Genomic DNA, 21,909 nt, shown 5'->3' on the forward strand with positions numbered 1-21,909 from the left:
CAGAAAATTTAAGAGTAGCCCAGAGAGCCATGGAGAGAGTCATGCTTGGAATAACTAAAAGAGACAAAATTCCTAATAACACTATCAGACAAAAAACCAAAATTATAGACATAGTGGAACACGTAACTCGAAATGGAGATGGGCAGGTCATGTGGCGAGAACATCTAAAGATAGGTGGACTAGAAGATTGTTAGAATGGCGACCTCGAGCAGATAAACGTAGTAGAGGCAGACCACCGACACGCTGGACCGATGATGTAAAGAGGATTGCTGGAAATTGGATGATGACGGCCCAAAATCGAGAGACATGGAGAAATATGGAGGAGGCCTACGTTCAGCAGTGGACAACGATGGCTACATGATGATGATGATGATGATATCGCTGAAAGGCTTAAAAAATGGCGCTTTTTATGAAGTCATGACCAACTATGGTTTCCATTTAAAAAAAAAACATATGTTTTTGTCATATGTCAAAAATGACAGGCTTTAGAAAAAATCGGACTACATACACTCATTAGGGATGTGATTATTTACCACTTTTATCTGAAATTTTTTTGTCTAAAACAGATTATAATGAAATTAGGGACAATTTTTAAAATAGCCAAAATATGTTTTTTTTCGAAATATCTGGTAAACCATGAACATTTTCAAAAATCTGAAAGGCGCATATTTATGACCCCACAAAATTGTAATTCTTTCCCTATTTAATCGACTCTGTATCTCCAGTAGTTTTCGAGATACCCATAGATAATTATTAAACTCACACTGTGAAAATACCTGGTTAAATTTTTAATTTAACAGCCCATCCTTGATACAGTCAGATAATACAAACGGTAATGTACCATTGGCAATAAAAAATCGGCCCGTCAAGCCGACAAGCCAATTAATCTTGAATTTTTTTACCATCCGCATCTTAACTTTATCCTTTGACATTAAACAGAGTTGTATCGAGACCTTATTTGGTCCGCACCCGAACGAAAAAAAAGCTAACTTTGCGGTAACGTAATTAAGAAAGTTTTTTCGTCTCTTTAAAAGAGGCAATCGCCGCACTGTTAATTAAAGTCTTAATTAAATTCCCGAACAAATTTTAATCGACCTGTCAATTAAAACCTTTTGGTCAGATGAGAGAGAAGAAAAAGTCGAAAAACTTTTTTCGTGTTTACAGTGTAGGTTTATCCTATTGCTTATTAATTTTATTGGGCCTTACAGTTGCTTGTTATTTTTGTAAAAGCAGATGAAGATGATATTAATTAACTTGATTTTTTTTTCAAATTAGTATTTTAATATTTTATATTTTTTGTATATTTTAAGTTAAAATTATAACTATAAGTTTAAATAAAAAGTATTTAAAAAATAAATCATGAAACAGGAAAAAATATTAGAATACTGTTGCATCCTGTAGGTCCATACCCAAGAAACATTTTTTGTTTTATAAGTGTGTTAGGAAACTTCCCAACACACCCTATTATACAACCTAAACGCATCTAGAATGGTTGTCGTGAGTTATTGGTAACCATTATATAACACTTATATGCCCTAAACGGTGCCTTTTATAACTGTTCCTGTAGTAATCCTCAACACTCAAGGTGTGCAACCAAAGTCCTGAAAACTTTCTCAACACCTTTATATATCCTATCGAGTTATCGCTATAAAACTGAAAAAGGGTATATAATAGTTATATAGTGGTGTTGAGAAGGTTCCCAGAGATTACCTCCATAGAAATATCGCGCATGAGCGTTTTTTGAAAATAAACTTATTTCTTTCTGACTAACTACTTTAATATTTGCCTCTTTATTTAACATAAAAAGCAGATATGATCTTATTGCTCCAAGTTGTCCTACGCAGATAATCCAGACCAGACACATAATATTCAGTTTCAGAAAAAGACACAAAATGATGCCATCCCTGTCATAGCCTACAAAAGCGTTTGCGTTATGCAAATGACTTTATAGAAATTACTGGCGTAATAAAATCTATTGTGCCTAGCCAGAGTACCTACTAAATACATATGCGATATTAAATTTACTGTGTGAAAATCAATTTTACCTCTAAAAAACACGTGCGCTCCCAAAAGCAGAATTATTTAATAGATTCTTTTATAAACAAAAAAAAATTATGGTAAATTTTTTGTAATGAAAGTCAAATTTATTAATATAAATAATAGAACATACGACTTTTTAATACATAGAAATAACTGGCAACTGGCCAAAATATAGTTTTGTACCAGTTTACAACGTTATCTTAGAAATATTCATTGTAGCCAAAAATTAAGACATCAATAATAATGGCGTCCATTATATTTAAAGTGCTATATATTACAAGGATATTACTTTAGGGTCTATAACATACTCATCAACCATTATATAAATTTGGTTACTTAAGGTTGCGTAAATGAGTTTGGCTTATTTAAAACACCTATTTTAGTTTTTTATACAACTAAAGGTGATACAAATCACCATTATAAATGCCGGGGTGTTTATGGCTACTTTTAGTCACCCAGAAAACCTTTATGTAACCCGTGGTGTCGACTGTAGCGACTCCCTGCGAACGAAGTTTGACATTATAACAATTTGACAGAAAATGTGCAGAAAACAAAACATAACCTCATAAAATTGAAATAATACTGTTTGGGTTCAATTTCATCTATGGCATCGTTTTGGCAACTTTCTGTTGGAAATATCTCAGGTTGATCCTGATATCTGCTTGTGGATGGTAAATTTGCATGTTGGCTTTCAATATTGGTAGATGTAGTTTGAATGAGGTTTGGATTATTCGTATTTTTTTTAAATTCTGAAGAACCTTTCTTTTGAACGTAGATGTATTTTTGTGTTTTGTCCAGTTTATTTTTTTATTATTCATTATAATACCGAATTGCTTTGCTTGCTAATATATTATTTGTTTTGATTATATTAAAAATTTGACGTTATGTCATTAGGTTTTTTTTGAGGGAACAATTATATAACTTGTAGTATTATTGGTTACATAATGGTTCTTAATAACACCTTTAATTATATAGTGTATATCTTGCGTACCTTTATAACACCTAATACTAGAAGTTATATAAAATAGATGTGAACACCTTTATAAAACCTTATTATGAAACCTGTAGTAACAAGAACCTCTAGTTTTATAAGGAAAGTGATAAACAACATTTCAAGGTTACTATTAGGGATAAGTAACCAACGCTACGCTTATATAAATCAAAACACTGTAAGATACCAATGAGACATTTATTAAACCTTTATATAACTAACCTTGAGAATATATAACCTAAAGGAACTTAAAATGTTACTTGGGTAGAATCTATAGCATATCCAATCAAGACACCTTACATGCAGATAATTTAATGAAAACTGAATATTTGAGTATTGTATATGTAGAGGGTTAAAAATAACTCGTATTATATGACACTGAAATGACTGTGCTGGAAATACGCGACCTCTAAGGACTATTTTGTTTGTCCCCTTTCGATGACTGTACCCAGTCGCCTATTCATGATATGAAGGGAGCATAGTTTGTCCAATTCTAGCTTTGCTTTCCCAGATAGAAAGGGTTGTTTGTAATCCAGAATCTCGCAATTACATATTATGTGCTCGGCCATTTCAGGATATTTATCGTATAGTCTGCAGCAACTGCTTTCTTGGTGGCACATGATAGCCATTTGTCCTGTCAAGAGACGCACCTGATTCTTGATGAGAACTAGCACATCGCAGATCCTGGGTGGTTTTAGAATCAGGTCCTTGAATGAAGACTTTTCTATACTTGTGCTTCAGCCTGTTTCTTGTGGACGGTTTAATTATCACTAATCAAATGTAATTATTGTGTTACGGGCTATACATTTGAGTATACTCAGTACTGAAACAATAAGATATGTTTTCGACAATCTTTCCCTTGCTAGTTCATTGACTTCTTCTTTGCCTTGAATTGTTTTATAGCCAGGCCCCAAAATAAGTTTCCGAAGTTTCAAGTTCATCCAGGCATTCCCAGACAACTCTCGCCGATACCTTTGGATTTATATGACATTACTGCTAACTATAAAATACAGTATTCTAAAAAGGTACTCGGTGATTGTATTTGGATATAAAAAACAGAAGACATTCTCGAGTAATACAGAAAAATAAGTTGAAATGGCATTCGCAGGTTTAGGACCAGGAAATAAACCAACTTTTATTTAAAAAATTGCCGACATTTTGACGTGTATTTTAGTCTTTATCAAGGCTGATATACAGAGAAAAAATTGATGAAGACGAAAATACACGTCGAAACCTCGGCAATTTTTTTTTTAAATAAAAGGTTGTTTATTTCCTAGTTCTAAACCTGCGAATGCCATTTTATACATAACATAACATAACGTAGCTTAGTTTTTAAAATACTAATTTGTGCTTTAAACTCTGTTATATTATTTCCTATAGATTCTTAATACTATATCATCTCTTAATTTAAACTGATGAATGAATATACTAATGGTATATACTTGTCAGTGCTGTCATTAGAAAATATATCATACAATTTCGAACTATGAAATCTAAATGCTTCGCACACAGTCGACAACTTGATTGTATTTTTTGTTTTTACTAAGTGTGGGTCCCACCCGGAACCGCGAGGGCCTATTGTGGCTCAGTCCATACAGGATCGGAATTCGGCATCTTGAAACATTCCATCATTTGCAGGTATAATCTCAGCCTGCAGTGGCCCTTGTATACTGGAGTGAGCGTACGCGCTCCATTCCTGCCGGCCTTTAAGAGTTCTTTTATTCTGCGTTTGGATGGTCATGCCAAGATTTTCTTTGGATCCACGAATGGCGAACCTGCGTCTGTTTTGGCGAGGGTGTCGGTAAGTTTGTTTTCCTCTAGGCCGACACAGTCCCGTGTTTCATATTAACGACACTTTTTTCCTATCCCCTAATGAATATTGAGTAGTTTCCTTCAATAAAGAATCATAAACGTGCGTTGTTGAAGCGCTTTCAATGACTTTCAAACTATCCGAAGATATGATTATTGTTTTCCCGATCTATCCGTTCTACCAGCAGATGCACACAGGTTTCAATAGCATATAACTTGGAAAATTATTGTTTTGTTTCCCAAGATTGTGATAGATCTCAGTCTTTGGACTGCTACAATAAATTCCAGCGCCGGTTCTCATTTTGCCTTTGGATTCGTTCGTGTACAAATATAACATATTCATGGCAGCGCTCTCCATTATAGTAAATAGTAAACTGCAGGAGAGAGGATTGAGCATTAGATACCGATATGACGGCGGTCTGTTCAACATAAAAAGACTCAGGGCAAAAACACGTACAAAATTCATCACAGAACTTCAATACGCTGACGACTGCGCTCTATTTGCAAACACGGTACAGCAATTACAATAAATGTTGAACACATATAAGCTAAACATCGACAAAACTAAAATCATGTGCACTCCCCCGGAAGATCACAACAATGCTATAAAAATCGGAGAAGAACTATTGGAATATGTGGTGGAATTCAATTACCTTGGCAGTTTGATTTCGGAAAAGGCCAATATTGACTCTGAAATTCAGCACAGGATTAGTAGCGCCTCAAGAGCATTCTGGAAATTAAAAGGCAGGGTTTTCTACAATCATGACTTGGGTACAAAAATAAAACTTGCAGTGTACTGAGCAATTATAATCCCCACCATGTTATATGGGAACTTGGGAACCAAACCTGGGTGCCGTACCGCCGACACATGGACGCATTAAACAAGTTGCAACAGAGACACCTTAGACAATTCTTAAGAGTCCGGTGGTTCAATCATGTCTTAAACGTCTCGGTCCTTGAAAAAGCTAACTGCGAGAGTATTGAAGTCATGGTCACAAAATCTCGCTTAAGATGGGCTGGTCACGTATGCAGAATGCAACAAAACCGCATACCAAAATCTCTGCTTTACGGTGAGCTTGTAGACGGTAAGAGGAGGCCGGGTGGACAACTTAAAAGGTACAAGGACATTTTCCACGAAAACTTAAAGGGAATTAACATGCAGAATGACTGGGAAAAAGCAGCTCACAATAGAACTCAATGGAGAAGAGTTGTAAACTCAGTTAACAGCGGCAACCAAAAAGTAAAGAGGCAACAAAGCAATGAGATTTTTGAATGTCCGGATTTTGAGTGCGGTAGGCAGATAACATCATGTATCGGGCTTTTCAGTCACAGAAAAGCTCATGAAAGAAACGCCTTCTTTATGTGTGTCGAATACTCGTCAGCGAGTAACGGCTGTATGTACGTATGTATGTATGTACCAACATATTTCCGCATGTAACACACCGTTTCCCAGCTTATCCCATTGGTCCCTATTGTCCCCGGAATAGTATCGGTGCGTATCAAGAGTTGAAACGGTAGTATGAGATCTGAGATCATTCCCAGAATCTCATCCGACTGTAAGTCGACAACATGATGCTTGGTATTTGAATATTGCTGTTTATCAAGCAATTCACTTTAATTGTATTCAGCAGCACCTAAAACCATTGAGCTTTCCTCGATTCGAATGAAAATCACCGCCAATGTATTTCCTGTCGCTAACAAAAGCACTTTATTATAAAACCAGTCGAACCGAGAAGACGTATTAATCGGTCTTTATTCGCAATTCGCTCGATAATCGGCCGGTCGTCGGACCGGTACGTTTTTTCCTCTTTTCCAACCCGCCTCCGGTAACTAGTACCCTCGCCACCATCTTTGTCTAGCGCTCGCTATTACCCATCGTCTCGCGTCGCCAACAAACAAGCCATTTGTTGGGCTAATGAGCCCGTTCGCGATTTATTCGCTCGGCGCGGTCTTTGTGCGTCGCGGTACGACCGGGTCGGCGCTGCCCAGTTGGGCGGTACCGCCGCCTCTTCGTTATCGGCTGAGTGACACCGCCACCGCGCGTCTTCTTGTTAGCGAGAGCGCGGTGCAGGCCTCGGCCACTTTACATTGAATGAAGATATCGGAATAATAAGGCGGCGGACGGGCAGCGATATTTATCGACGCCGCTTTTTGCCGTCGCCCTGTCGCTGTCCCGGCTACAGTTTATGGGCCTATTCCGGCCGGCCGCTGCCAGGAAATTGCGCTGTTTATATACGTACGCTCGGCTCTAATGCGATTTATAGAGGGTTTTGAGGAAAGTCGGGGTGATCCGAACTAGGTGAGTCAATAATGGGATTGACTAGTTCGATCTAAAGGGAATGGTTGGAGATCCAGTCGCGCTGAAGGATCGCTATCTGTTCTTTACCGTTCGCTTTGGTATTCGAGATACCTAACAGAAAATGATAATGATGTATTCAATATAACTTGATTTATCGGATATTGCAATGTATTTATTTAAGGACGAACGAGTAGCTTTTCTAATGGTGTTTCTTTATTCTTTTATTTATAATCATTGAAACTCTACTAGAAGAAGGTACCTTACACAATACCTATACTAGAAATGGAGAAAAAATATTACAGATATTTAATTAACCCAATAATTTCTGAGAGGGAGGACTATTAAGGGAACTAGATACTACACTAAGAATAGAAAGAATTGCATTTTTTTTCATTTAAAGTCAAACCAAAAAGAAGTCATCGAAACAGTAAGTTTAGGAGATTTTGTTAATTTTCTGATTAAAGTCAAAGGAGAAAAAGAAAGCTTAGCAAGAGATTTACAGCAGATGGCAAAAGTAGATACCTAAACAATTAAAATGGGAATAATATTTCGTTTATGTTTGTTTCCTCAGATGAGTTTCTTATCAACATTACCGAATTTTCATAAAAAAAAATCCATTTGTTGATAATATTAGATTTAGACTCCATATACCAATAATACCGTGCTGGCAACTGTTACTTTTGGGTCGGCATTTACATGTGTGGAAGTAAATCGCATAGGGATCTTATTAAGTCGGAGTGAGAGAAAAGCGACGGTGTGCTGTTGCGGCGTTGCCGGTACGCCTTTCCCTATCAAGTAAAGTAAAATCACGATCGCAAACCGCTTTAAAAGACTTTTTTTCAAGAAATAACTAGATAAGATCATTAGACATGTTTCTGAGCATCTGAAATGGAATGATAAGGATATCGTGAGGCTGTCATTTTTTTTATAACGAGAAAACGTCAGTAATCGCAATAATTTAAAAACTCAACTTTTTAACACATAACACGCCATAACTGAAGAATCTCATTAGATATTGAAACTTTTTTTTATTTTCAAGATCGGATATTTTACAATATGTTTACATATGAAAAATTCGATAAGGTTGTTTTTTCCATTCAAAATTGTAAACAATCCATCCATTTACTTTTAAAGCATAGCAATTTTCAGCAATCGTGTAATTTCTTTATTGATAAAGATTTTCACATACCGTCTACAAAAAAAAATACAGCAGAAATATTAACAAAGTTCTTGAAAAAACTACAATCTATTATTTCTAATAGATTTCGAGATATCGATTTTTGAATTCAGAGTTCTAATAGCGCGACTTTTATCGAACACCCACTCAATTCCATTTATTTTTACCAAAAATGCAAGTGTTTCTAGCTTGCACTTAAAAAAATTCAAGCTATAGGGAAAATTACAACGACTCGTTAATAAATAAACAAATTAAGTATCACGGGACGTAATTAAATCGTGAAGCTGAACGCATGACGTACACATTTCCCTAGAACTTTAAGTACTGTCAGAGGTATTGATTGGGTTGACCGGTCAACTGCGACAAATCTGCTATATCCCCTTCCACGTCTCTTAGCGATGTGCTCACTCAGTGCACAGTTTCTAGGTTTATTTCATACGTTTGGCAATATGTTTACTGTCCTCTCTTTGTTCAGTACATTATAAACGCACTGTACTCTTACATACGGAAATCTCGACCCAAGACTAACCTTTGCCAGCCCTTAGTATACCCATCGCAATCCATTGATACTATTTTTTAAATTTTTTAGTTGAACTACTGACAAATTATTAACGCTATATATTTATATGCATATGCTTGGCTTTAATGCGATTTATAGAGGGTTTTGAGCAAAGTTAGGGCGATCAGAACTAGGTTAGTCAATAGTGGGATTGACTTGTTCGAGCTAAAGGGAATGGTTGGAGATCCAGTCGCGCTGAAGGATCGCTATCTGTTCTTTACCGTTCGTTTTGGTATTCGAGATACCTAACTGAAAATGATAATAATGTATTCAATATAACTTGAGAACTTTATATTTCGGCATACGCCTGGTACCATTTTTAAAATGCTTTGGTTGGAAACTTTGAATAAATAACCCAAGCTGGTATGTGAGTCTCCAGTTGCAAGGAATCTTAATGTTATGTGGCCTATCTTTCTTTAACTCTTCCTTTAACCGGAATATACTTCCTAAAAGTGCCTAAATTTTTTTTCTTTATATAGGGGGCCAACTAAGTTAATAAGTCTTTCAAAATTAATAGCGAACATGCGATAACTTTCACTCTGCTGGGATCTACTTAAAATTATTAGACATCCAACACCGCTTTTTTTCTCTTTGCCTTCTTCGTTTTGCAATCATGATCGCACTAGCAGTCGCTATTAAAAATACTTCGGTATCATCATAATTCATATCATTAATATGTGGACGCCGCGGCGTTGCTTGCGAGCTGAAAGATCTCGAAAAATACGACAAACAGGAAGCGCAAGCAAGGCAAGCACAATCAGAAGCAGGAGCGAGAGCAGAATCACGGGCGATGTGGACAAACCTTAAGAGCCTTGAGAGAAAAATTCTTCCACCGTACATAAGCAGAATGAAGAATTTGTAAATGATAGTAAATATCATGTTGTCGGATATAATAACCTTAGGTAATTCCTATTACAAACATCTACTACATTAAAAACTAACAAAACCAAACTAACCTGGTATCGCATATATACAATACCGAATACGTCGGCGAGGATAACAAAGCTTCCCATCCATAGGGATCTCCGTTCAGAAAATAAATATAAATCAATCCCAGTTCTACTCCAGGGGTAATATTTCAAGGCGGATTTATGCAGGGAAATGGATGAAATTTACATTTTAATACAGAACAAACGCCGACGAAAACCTGGAAAATGCTATTTCCTACCTCACATGCTATTTATTACGCTTTCTTATCAGCGCCGAATAGTCTGTTTCAATTATTGCCGTAGAAACGGACTGCTTAGTCTTTTTGACGTGATATATAGGCGTCATTAATATTATAACGTAATAACTGTATTCGTATATATTTCGATTATTGCAATGAAATAAGAAATTCGATATATAAAATATGACGGTTCGTTTTTCATAAAACTTTTTACTGTTACATAAAATAACTACTAAAGATTTACATTTAAAACTAAGAAGTCTTAAGAATCTTTAAAAATTCAAGGGGCATTCAACTTTGATTGGGTTACTTTTTATGACATCTTGATTTTGATACATCATCTTTAACATAAAATGTACTCTGCTGCTCTAACATTTTTCCATAATCTACAAGAACCTCTTTGACGTGTCTAAGACTTTTTGGTATGTTGGTATTCTTAATATCGTTGTTAGTGGTGTAGCCTAAGAATGTCCACCTGGAGGCATACATAAATTCTTTTCGATGTTCTGAAATTAGAAGGGCTTTGATATACTGAGTTCTGATTTTTCTGTGACCTTTCTGACATTGCTATCTCATCAAAAATATAGAATGTAAGAAAGCGCCTTGCAACACAATTCTTCCACTATAAGAAGTTGTGAGATATCTTGTAAAATCAGTCATTTTTTTTATTTAGTTTCTCTTTAAGCACCTATTTAACAATTTTGTTATAAATTGTTAGTATCATTTCTCTCTCTCATCAGACATCTTTAATTCTGTAATAAATATAATGGCGTGGCAATTGCACGTACTATAATTATAAGAGAATCATCTACCATTTCGATTACTAAGTAAATCTAAATAATGCCCTTAAAAATAAAGTTTTTTAATTAGCATAGAAAATCATATCTTGCAATAGCCAAGTCATTATAATTATTACAGAAAAAAATATTTTCTTTTTCCTCTGGTTATAAGTTTAAAGCTTCGTTTAGAACCTCGCAATTAGTGGAATAAATTAGTAGTTTCAATTAGTGATTAGGAACATTATTAGGAACAAATTAGTTTGTTCCTTTAAATTCCATGTAAGCATTCAGAACGTCAAAATTAATGGTAGGCATTTTCAATTAGTAGAAAAAGTTATCAATCTTTTAACTTTTCCACTAATTATACTTCAAAATTTGCGAGAAATGTCATTTTGGCCTTTGATTATCTTCCGTCAAGGGAAATTGTTGTTAGAAATCAAAACCTGATTGATTTATAAGCTGAATATTAGGTTTTCTCTACAGATACAACTGACTAACACAAGTTGTTGCTGGGATATTCTATTCATTTTACTTGTGTTTTTAGACATTGTGAATGATCGTAAACTAAAAAGTATAAAGTGTAATTGAAACCACAAATTGCGAGGTACTGAATGAACCTAAAAGCTCCCTAAAATTCAAAATTGAAAGTTTGTGACACATCTAGAAGTACCTTAGAATCTTGATGATGTGTAAGTGAGTCAATCTCGAAATTAAATAAATTTGACAACCGATAATTTCTATAAACTATGAGTTATAATTACTAGATATTGTGGTAATCTAGCTATAGTATGTCGTCATGTTTAGTGAAAATTAATATTCTTGCTTTATCAAAACCGATGTTACAGATTGGTCAAAAGTGCCGCCAATACCATCGACAAAAAGGATGGCACAGCTGTGCTTGACTTGACTTGCTGTGCCGCTAGATATGAGCAAGTACTGTAATTCAGTACAATTTTTTTAATTTCTGATTTGACAGTTACCTGCAAGTCTTGGAGCACAGTATCGCTAATTTATATTTTAATTTCGAGACTTTTTTAGTCGAAAAAAAACGCGTCGATCACATTTCCCGTATAAATTTATATATAAAATGACAGCGATCTTCATTTCATATCTGAATGAAATATCATCGCTGACGCCATTTTTTTTATCATACGGCATATACGGAGTGGAGTGGCTATCTAGCCAGACTTCGCCCATTTAGCTAACAAAGACAATTTTTTTATTTTTATTTTTTTTGCATTTTAATCACCTTTCAGGGTTCTTGGAGAGATAGCCGGGATATTAACCAAGGCAGTCTCTAGTTCGCGTAAAGGAACGATCTGACTATGCGTGCAGTTCCCAGAATTACAGCTTTTTGAGCGGTGGATAAAACATTTGGCGGTAGTCCCAAATCTTTAGTATGTCGCACAGTTTGCTGATGTATTAAGCCATTGACGGATATCACTAGAGGTAAGATTTTTGTTTGTTTTAATTTGTATAACTGTCTAAGCTCATATGCCAGTTCTTCGTATTTTTGTTCCTTTTCTAGGTATGCTTTTTGGACGTTTTCGTTTAATGGTGTTATAAAATCTATTATTGTGGCTTCCTCCTCTTTCTTCTTAAAAAGCTCCATATCAGGGCGATTATGCTGGACAGATCGGTCAGTAATAATTGTGATGTTCCAGTATAATTTATATTCAGCATTCTCCAGAATATCCTTTGGGTTATACTTGTACCATTCTATTCCTTCTTCCATTAGCCCAGTTCCTAGTGCTATAGCTTGATGGTATATTTTTCCCATTTCATCATGGTACTGCCTTGGAGCTAAAATAGAACACCATGCTGTTATATGTTGGATGCTCTCAGCTGTACGCTTGCATTTCCTACACAGATCACTTACAACTCTCTCCTTCAAGACATATTCCCTATAGTTCAGTGTCGGGACAACTTGATCTTGTATTGCCAGTATACTTCCTTCGGTTTCTGGGAACAGATAACCCGCTTTTAGGTAAGTATTTGAATCCGGCATACTAATTGTGGTATATTTTAAGTTTGCTCTATGCCTGCCATGGAGAGTTTTACTGGCCCACTCTTCTTCCATTTTCGTCCAATTTCGTAGAGTTGGGCTGTTGGGGTTCATGAAGTCAAGAGGGGAATAGTTTTGGTCAATATCTCGGAGGGTACGGTGAAGCGGTAAGTTGTTACTCAAGAAGTAGTTCCTCAGTTCCTGAACTTGTGTATTGTGGCAATTTTCCACAATCCACAATTAGAAGGCCTCCTCCGCCTCTTGACCTTGGTATATATACGCGGTTCACACTGGACTTTGGGTGGTGGTATTGATATTTTGTTAACAGAGTCCTGATTTTTGTGTCAATGCCTCTCAGGTCTGTTGGGGTCCATTTCAAAACACCAAATGAGTACACAATACTAGGTATAGCCGAGGTGTTTAGTGCCGTAAATAAATCCTTTGATGTAAGTTTAGATGCCAATATGATTCTGACACGTCTTATCAGTTCGTTCTTAAACTGTTCCTTGGTTTCCTTTTGGCTGATACCCAGTGATTGGTGAAAACCGAGATATTTATACCCTTCCTCCTGATTTATTGCTTCGAATGTTGTTCCATCCATCAGTACGGTGCTCAGTTCGTGGTTTACCACTCCTTTTTTACATGCATTGCTGAACATTTCCATCTTGATTGCCGAGCTGAAGGATTTGACTTCTAGCTGGCTTTGTAGTTTTTCGGGATTGGGTACATACAACTTTAAGTCATCCATATAAAATAAATGACTGATCTTAGCATTAGATTGTTTGTTAAGAATATATCCCATCTCACTTTTGTTTAATAAGTAGCTAAGAGGGTTCAATGATAGACAGAACCATATGGGACTTAAGGAGTCTCCCTGAAAAATGCCAAAATGACGATCGATGACATTTACTGTATAAATTTATATATAAAATGACAGCGATCTTCATTTCATATCTGAATGAAATATCATCGCTGACGCCATTTTTTTATCATACGGCATCTACGGAGTGGAGTGGCTATCTAGACAGACTTCGCCCATTTAGCTAACAAAGACAATTTATTTTTTTTTCCTCAGGTTTCTGGAATATGTCAAGCATAGTGCGGCCGATAGGCAAGCGACTATGCCTTCTTAAGTTATTGTCCTAGAACAGACCGAACAATGTTGGTTGCGTCCAATATAACAGACTTCTGCATATTACTGTAAGTAGCCCATGGTATTGATAGAGCTTACATACTTTCTTTTAAAGTTACAGGTATCAACCCCATTGATGAAACAATAACGGGAACAATCGCTACGGAATCCATGCCCCACATTTTTTTGACCTCGCTTCTAAGGTTCTCATATTTGGTACGTTTTTCTGTGTATTTTGACTTAACATTGTTGTTATTGGGAACCGATATATCTACTAGTAAGACTTTTTTTAATTTTAGGAAGAATAATTGTTATGTCTGGCCTATTATGTTCTATTTTAATAGCAGTAATGATGGTCTTGTCCCAATAGATTTGTCATTTTCGTTTTCAACTACTGGTGGTGGTTTGTATTTGTAATAGGGTTCGTTGTCGTTAATTTTGATGTTGTATAATTTAGCAATCTCCAGATATACAATTGTTGCTATTCTGTTGTGCCGTTCAAGGTATTTATTTCCAGCCAAGGTGGGACAGCTTGGAAGAATGTGTTCAACAGTTTCACTCGCAGTGTTACACATTCTGCATAGATCGGTATCCAATGTTTCATTCAGAATATACTTTCTATGGTTTCTTGTATTGATGACATTATCCTGTATTGCCATCATAAAACCCTCTGTTTCTGGATAAATGTTTCCCTTGACCAACCATTCCAAAGACGCTCTTTTATTAACGTCATCCCTTTGCAGATCACTATAAAACCTTCCGTGTAGCTGTTTTGCAGCCCAACATGTTCTTGGACCTCATCAGTTTTTAAAATAATTGGGTCCCTTTGTTTTAAATATAAAGGTGTGTAGTAATCGTCTGCATTAACCACAGCACGGTGTAATTCCTTACGCTGTTTGTAGAAATATAGCCGAAGTTGCTCTTTCTGTTCTCTACAGGTCTTAAGTAGGTCTTTTGTATTCCTCGTCCTCCTAAATGTCTGGGAATGCTAATTCGGTGCTTCGACGATCGCGGGTGATGCATGCGATATTTGGTTAACTGCACTCTTATACTTCTATTTATTGCTTCGAGATCTGTCTTTGTCCATTTTATAATACCAAAGGAATAGCTGAGTACCGGAAGTGCGTAAGTATTTATTGCCTTAACTAGATTTTTGGAATTAAGCTTGGTTCTCAGTAAACTTTTCAATCTTGTTTCAAATTATCTAGTCATCACTTCTTTAACTTTAGTATGCTCAATTTTATTAGTCTGAAGGAAACCCAGATATTTATACGGGTCCTTCTTCATTGCTGTCATCACAGTTGTATCATCAAGATGGATGTCGGGCCCTTCAATTAATTTTCCTTTGCGAATGGCGACCGATTGACATTTTGACAGGCCAAAGGTCATTCTTATATCTGATAGTGTGAACAATTTTAATCATACTTTCAATCTGATCCATGTTAGCTGCATACAGCTTTAAGTCGTCCATATAGAATGAGTGGCTTATAGTAGCATTCTGTCCCAGGCTTTTGATGGTGAATCCGTATCCTGTTTCTCGGATAGCATTGGAGAGTGGATTTAATGCCAAACAGAACCAGAGGGCGCTGAGTGAGTCTCCCTGGAAAATACCACGTTTAATATTTATATCCTCGTTTAGTGTCGGTATCGAGGACGAATCCATAACAATTTTTGTACACCATTTTGACATTGCATGTTCTAGAAAGACGGTTAATTATTATTATTATTATTATATATATACAGGGTGTTCCTTAATGACTAGCTAATATTAAAGAGCGTGATTCCTGGACCTATTCTAAGAGATAAACTCATATGCATGTGTATGTCCTAAACATCTTGATTTCTGAGACAGGGTGGTAAATTTTTCTAATTTTTTTTTCAAAATAACTGTGATTTTATTACAAATATCTTTATGAAAGTTGATACACGTCTTCTATGCAGCAAAATGCATGTACCTATGTACATATTTTTGGAGAAAGAAGTGGTACGTTGACACTGAATCACTGACTTCTCTTAAAATAAAAATTATTTTCAAAATCTCCATTCATTTCTAAACATTATTTCGTCCGACGCATAGTTTTTGCTTAAAAAAAAAGTCAGTTTATTTCAGGGGGAACTGTTGTGTTTAAATCATTTCTGCATCTGCTGGAAGGAAATTAAGAAACGAAACAATTTTTTTTGTATATCAAAATGGAAGACGCATGGAAGACGAGTATCAAGTTTACAATCGGAGATATTTTGAAAAAAAAAATTAGAAAATTTTACCAACCTGTATATTTATTTATTTATTTAGCGTATGGTATATTAAGACACAAAGTACGTATATGAAAAAAAAGGGTGCAAAGCTAGTTCGCCTCCCCGTGGTGCACCCTGGATAATGCTAAATGAACTATCAATTATTGGCAGTTAGACAAACCAAGAAGGTTCTCCTGACCATAAGACACCTAAAGAACCCTGTATATGAAAAGTTAAGATGTTTAGGTTATATATATATTTTATTGTTTTACTATACTTCTAATTTTTTTCAAGAAATGAACCCGCCACAACGCATTATTAGCATTTTATTGGTTCAATTAAACTCATTTTTTAAGTGTTACTTACCGGAATACCAAATACACACGCTTCTCAAAGTTTAACAAGTTTTCTGTTAAAGGTTGAGGCACTGTGAAATGTTGTTAGTAGATACACAAATCGGTCAAAACCGAAACCTTTGATTTATTTGCCTGGCAGCAACCAACCCCGTTTAAATAACCGAAATTAACTACCCTCTAAGGTCTGTGTAAACACGTTTATCTTTGTCGGGAACCTAAACGGAATCCTCTTAGAGCTGGTAACACCGGCGTAATTGGAAAACAAACACGGCGGTTAACTTTAAATGAAAAAACGATTAAGGGCTTCCTCCCCTATTTGAACTCACCCCCGACTCAGTGGCGTACACCTATGTGTTTAAGAAAAAAATATAATTTCATTTAGATTACAAGTCATATTAACATTATTAAATTCATTAAAATCATTAAAATTCTAAGGTACTTCTAGATGTGTCACAAACTCCAAGCTTTGAATTTTAGATAGATTTAAGCTTATAATCGAAGGAGAAAATAAAAAATTTCTAAATATCCTTATGGATTAAAAGTTAGCTGTCTAGCTGCTACCGGTAACTGATTTTCCAGTCGGGAAAAAGGTAGAAAAATAGAATTAATCGAAGCGGCCTCTTTTGATTTTGTCCGTAACTGAATATACCAACAATAGTTCAAGGATTATGCATTTTTTCTAGTCAAACTTCTTTAAATTCGCTAGTGCTCTCGCATCATCAAAATTCTAAGGTACTTCTAGATGTGTCACAAACTTGAGATTTTGAATTTTAGTTACCATTAAGCTTATAATGCAAGGAAAAAACGAAAAATCCCGAAATATCCTTATGGATCGGATAAAAAGTTAGCTGTCTAGCCGCCACCGGTAACCGACTTTCCAGCGATGGTAATAGGAGGAACGGTGATAGGATTGTTTAAAAAATGTTGATTTTTATATAAAGGCACCTGCTCTATCTTTTTAAAGTATTATCAGTGGTACATTGTTGTTGGATTATTTAAAAAGTGGTAGCATACTTGTTGATTTAAATAAAACACCCAGTATATTATTACATTTTTGGAAACTACTCTCATATCTTATAATTTTTTTATTATACTAACCTATCTCTTATAGTTTTCGAGATCTAAAAAAATATGTGTAAAATTGACAAATAAATTATTTTGAATAAGCAATGGCAAAATCTTAAGTTGATATTAGGGTTATAACGAAAGTCGGAAACACAAGTCGTTAGAGAACTGGAATTAATCGATTTGATATTATCTGACTTTATCTGGCTTTATACGATAAGAAGTTTATGAATTATTGCTAGTCAAACTTCTTTAATATTATTTTGAATGATAATATTACCCGAGAACATAATAGCAGGATAACCTACAAAAAGAAAAGAGATCAAAACGTAGAATGCAAAAAATGTCCAAACAGTGGTTGCGTTCCACTTTTATACCCCTGCCTAAGAAGACCAATGCCAGAAAGTGTGAAAATCACAGACTTATCAGCCTGATGAGCCATACCCTAAAAATATTTCGGAAAATAATACACCAGAGAATTTACAATAAATGTGAAAGGGACATAAGCGATTCGCAAATGGGGTTCAGACAAGGGTTAGGCACCAGGGAAGCGGTAGTTGTTTCATAGACTACAAAAAGGCATTCGATCGCGTACAGCACCACAAATTAATGCAGCTCCTGAAGACTTGATATAGATCATAGACATCCAATGCATTGAGAAGTTATACTGGAACCAAACAGCACAAATAAAATTGTCCAATACCATGTCCAATCCCATACAAGTTAGAAGTGGGGTGCAACAGGGTTGCGTGCTATCTCCACTCCTATTTAATTTATACTCAGAAGCTATTTTCCAAGAGGCTCTAGAGGACGTGGAAATGGGAGTCAAAATTAACGGAGTGTGGATTAATAATATCCGCTATGCCGACGATATGGTCTTAATTGCAGACAATATACACGGCCTACAACAACTGGTCAACAAGGTAGGAGAACAGAGCAAAGCAATGGGTTTAAACATCAACATCAAGAAAACCAAATTTATGATAATATCCAGAAACGGAGATGTGTTTATAAACTCCATACTAACATTTAACTCAAGGCCCATAGAAAGAGTAGATAAATTTAAGTACTTGCGCATCTGGCTCTCCGAAGATTGGATATCAGACAAGGAAATTAAATGTCGCATCGAACAAGCTCGGCAGGCATTCTTGAGGTTTCAAAAAGTACTTGTTTGTTCTGATTTTGCCCTTAGCCTTAGATTAAGATTAAGATAAGTGTTATATGTGGTCGGTGCTCCTTTATGGTATGGAAGGTTGGACATTGAAAGCAGCTACCATCAACAAATTGGAGGCCTTCGAGATGTGGCTATATCGCAGAATCCTGAAGATACCTTGGACGGCTAGATTGACAAATGAAGAAGTTCTCAGAGGTGTTGACAAAGAGCGTGAATTGTTTGAATTGATTAAAAAGAAAAAAAAAACGCATACCTGGGGCACATAATGCTAAACCCCAAATATCAATTCTTGCATTTGTTGATCGAAGGCACGATCGAAAGCCGGAGGGGTATCGGAAGGAAGAAAATGTCTTGGCTGAGGAATATTAGACAGTGGACAGGGGCTACACGATGTTCAGTCGTTAATACACACCGCCCGGAACAGAGAAGCAATGGAAAATATTATCGCAAACATCCATTAATGGATCTGCACTAGAAGAAGAAGAAGAAAAAATGCCAAGTCTCGCAACATAATTCTTCCACTATAAAAAGTTGTGAGATCTTATGTAAAACGAAGTCAGTTTATTTTATTTAGTGTCTCTTTAAGCACCTATTCAAATATTTTGTTATAAATTGTTAGTATCAATATTAGCCATCTTTTTTTTCTGTAATAATTATAGTGACTAGGCAATTGCACAGCACTATAATTTGGCACTATAATAATAGACACGCTACTGGTTTATTTGAGTGTCAGATTTTTTTCGCCACCCCTTAAAAGTTCTCATTGGTGTTAAGGCAGTTGAAGTTAAAGCTTTTATAAGAGGGTTGTCTGTTATTCGGGGTGCTCTATTTTTGTTAAATTTAACCATATTGTAGCGACAGAATGTCGGATGATGGGGGATGTTGAATGCTTTTGATTTTGATTTGATTGTTATCATTTACAAATAATTTGTTGATGTTAAAAATTTGCAGTTTAGATAGGTATCTTAACAATAGACTTTTGTTAATGTTAAATTAAGTTACCTATATTATTAAAACAAAATTAAAAAAATAGTAAAAACTTTTTTTGTACATTAACAAAATATTTCTGTTGTTTTGTAGTATGCAAAGTCAATTTTTTATTTCTCTCTTTGGTTTTAATAGTGGAAGCATCATTAGTGTTAATATAGATATAACGGCGAATGCAGATTCTGTAGAGAAAATGGGTAAACACCACAACACTCATAACTGGGTGTGCCTAGACATCAACCATTCGCGCCATAAAGTTTGGTACGACTGATATCGAAGATAGAGAACTAACTTTTGTTAAACCGTCTCAGATACTGGCTTTTTTAAAAGCCCTGAGGCTGTATAATGAGTTATAACTCAAGAAACGGAGATACAATAGATTTATAATGTCGCGGTGATTAAGTTCCCCTCCCCTATAACACCTACAATCTACAGTCTAGACATATAACATATAACAGGTTTTTGGCAGTATTATTAAAAACATAGAAAAAAAATACTCTAACCCCCGGTGTTTTCAGGTACGGATAGCGTGTTATAATATGCCAGATATATTTTATTTGACGGATAGCAGAAAAACGCGTATCTTCACCTATATAGATAACAGTATCTATTAGATAAATTAAACTTATCTCCCAGATATCCTATCTGGCGCCCGAACTGCCAAATAGTGCTTTATTTGTCGGATAAAAATTTGACGCATGAGCAAAGGCATGAGGAGATATTGATTTTATTTGATATTTGACAAAATTGCTTAACATAACAAGACATTGTTATTATTGAAGATTTCATTTATTCCAATAAATTCGATTTTAGATTATTTGGAAAAGACTTACCTATTCTGAGTATGTAGGCTATAATCATTTTAGAACGTATGGGGTATAAACACCAATAAACACATTGAAATGGTGCAAAAAACTATTGTTGTTAGTGCCGGACTTTATAAGGACTGTTACAAAATAAAGAGAGTCTCTGTTCTGTTAGAGCATCAGAACGAAGAGAATGCATTAAGTTAGGATAATAGTGATAAAACAGTAATTTATAAATTATTTTATTTAAATCCTTTCAATTATAAACCATTACTACATATTATATAAAATGATAATGTTTATCTGTGTCGTCTCTACTGAAGTAACGACTTGCTCTAGAAAGTTGCTTTTTACTAAAAGATAGCTAAATGGCTCTTCTAAAACTGTCGCCGCCGGATTTTTGTTTTTCATTTAATTAAAAAAATAAAAGTTTTTTCCTGATCTCGTTGCGGATGCGCCAGGCTTCAACTAGTTTTAATAAAGCTCTAAAGTAGGTAAAAATAAATAAAACTTTTTAAATTAAACTATTTATTTCTTTTTAATTCGCATATCTTAATTCATTAATATTATAACAGGAACCTTATAAAACCTGTTATTCAATTCACATTTGCTTTTATTTCTTTTGTGTTACAATTTTAGTTTAATTTCTTGCACTATGTACCTTATACCGAATGATCGAAAAAAAAACGGCATCCAGTTGGCTGGGAAATGATGTTCGATGATATTTCCCATATAAATTTACATATGAAATGACAGCAATCTTTATTTCATAGCCATTGCTGACGCCGAATTTTTTTCGATCATACGGTACATCTCTTCTCCATGCTGTTTTTTAAGTAACTCTCTAGCTAAACCTTGCTAAAACATCTGTATTGTGGTCCTTTGAATTCCAGTTAATTCAACTTTGTTTAGACAAGATTTTTCCTTTATTTTTTCTTTTTTTTCTGAAGTTCCATCACTTTGAGTTCTTAAAAATAAAAGTAATATGACAAAATTGTTTTTATTTAATTTTTTTTATTAAATAATTTGTACATATAATGTGTAAATGTAGCAATTATTATAGGTACTATTCATTTATTATTATTAAGACAAAAGTATAAGTGCATTTATCTATTTTATAAAATAAAAACTCAACTTAATTACTATCATTGATGCTATCCTACCTATTTCTTTACTATGAGAAGCCCTAGAACAACATATTTGTTATTACTAACAGTCTTATGCTATTTTTAATTTTCAATATTAATAACTTACCAGATGGCGGTTTTAGGATTGGTTTATAAATCTCTGCTTGCACTTTACCTGCTTCTTCCATATTTTCTATTAG

This window comes from Sitophilus oryzae, unplaced genomic scaffold, assembly GCF_002938485.1.
Source record: "Sitophilus oryzae breed Bouriz unplaced genomic scaffold, Soryzae_2.0 scaffold_1241_pilon_pilon, whole genome shotgun sequence".
NCBI lineage: Eukaryota > Metazoa > Arthropoda > Insecta > Coleoptera > Curculionidae > Sitophilus > Sitophilus oryzae.